Here is a 1,551-nt window from a genome sequence, read left to right on the forward strand (position 1 = left end):
CAAAACTGCAAGTTTCATGGACTTCCATCTGAAGATCCTTTTCAGTTTTTAACTGAATTCTTGCAGATCTGTGATACTGTTAAGACTAATGGAGTAGATCCTGAAGTCTACAGGCTCATGCTTTTCCCTTTTGCTGTAAGAGACAGAGCTACAATATAGTTGGACTCTCAACCTAAGGATAGCCTGAACTCTTGGGATAAGCTGGTCAAGGCTTTCTTAGCCAAGTTCTTTCCTCCTCAAAAGCTGAGTAAGCTTAGAGTGGATGTTCAGACCTTTAGACAGAAAGAAGGTGAATCCCTCTATGAAGCTTGGGAGAGATGCAAAGGATTGACCAAAAGGTGTCCTTCTGACATGCTTTCAGAATGGACCATCCTGGATATATTCTATGATGGTCTGTCTGAATTAGCTAAGATGTCATTGGATACTTCTGCAGGTGGATCCATTCACCTAAAGAAAACGCCTGCAGAAGCTCAAGAACTCATTGACATGGTTGCTAATAACCAGTTCATATACACTTCTGAGAGGAATCCTGTGAGTAATGGGACGCCTATGAAGAAGGGAGTTCTTGAAATTGATACTCTGAATGCCATATTGGCTCAGAATAAAATATTCACTCAGCAAGTCAATATGATTTCTCAGAGTCTGAATGGAATGCAAGCTGCATCCAACAGTACTCAAGAGGCAGCTTCTGAAGAAGAAGCCTATGATCCTGAAAACCCTGCAATAGCAGAGGTAAATTATATGGGTGAACCTTATGGAAACACATATAATCCATCATGGACAAATCACCCAATTAATCAACCAAACACATCAAAGCTATGCTCAAAATCATGAGATATTCATTCTTTCTTAATATGTGACAATTTTAGCATAAAACCTCATGAAATAGCATGAATTCATACATGGTTGATTAAATCAAAGGAAGCATGAAAATCTACCCACTTGGCTTGCTTATGGCTCAAGAAAGTGCATAAAACCTATTGAAAACAAAGGAAAAAGCATAGAAAAACATGACATGGTAACATGTCATCACAACACCAAACTTAAACCTTGCTTGTCCCCAAGCAAGAAAAGAATCATGCAGTAAAGATTGACAATCCAAGGAAAGAAGAATAGCAACTCAATGTTCATGGTAAGCTAGTTTTCTAAGCATGCTACAATCACAAAAGAAATGTAAATGATTGATGTTTCCATCTAGTTCAATTTATGAAATCTTTCTTTTATATTTCTTCCTTGAAACAAGCTTTTGATTTTTTTTTATTTAGCTTCTCCTTTTGGGTGCTTTGCCCCATGAGTTGATAACAAAGCTACGACTTCTAAATGCTTTGTTTTCAAGTATTACCACTTGATACATAAACACCACAAGCATTTGATTAGAGGACTTCATTAAGCTCATTTTTCTTTTCTTTCCTTAACTCTCTAATCATTGATGCTCAGAGCCTTGAGCTTTGAGGGAGTGCTTTTGCACTTTGAGCCTAGCCTTGACTTCTAAGTGTTTTGTTTTCAAGCATTTGGCTTGATACATAAACACCACAAGTACTTAGCAAATAA

At 37.4% G+C, this 1,551-nt stretch overlaps 1 non-coding gene across 1 annotated transcript; it reads right to left on the bottom strand.

Annotated features, from left to right (window-relative positions):
* Positions 1-249: 249 nt before the first annotated feature.
* LOC148553568 (small nucleolar RNA R71) lies at positions 250-357 on the bottom strand. Its single transcript, XR_015892575.1, has one exon. It is a non-coding gene; the product is annotated as a small nucleolar RNA R71 (small nucleolar RNA).
* Between the last annotated feature and the right edge of the window lie 1,194 nt (positions 358-1,551).

This window comes from Arachis ipaensis, chromosome B7 (assembly GCF_059453495.1).
Source record: "Arachis ipaensis isolate K30076 ecotype BB chromosome B7, ASM5945349v1, whole genome shotgun sequence".
Classification (NCBI taxonomy): Eukaryota; Viridiplantae; Streptophyta; class Magnoliopsida; order Fabales; family Fabaceae; genus Arachis; species Arachis ipaensis.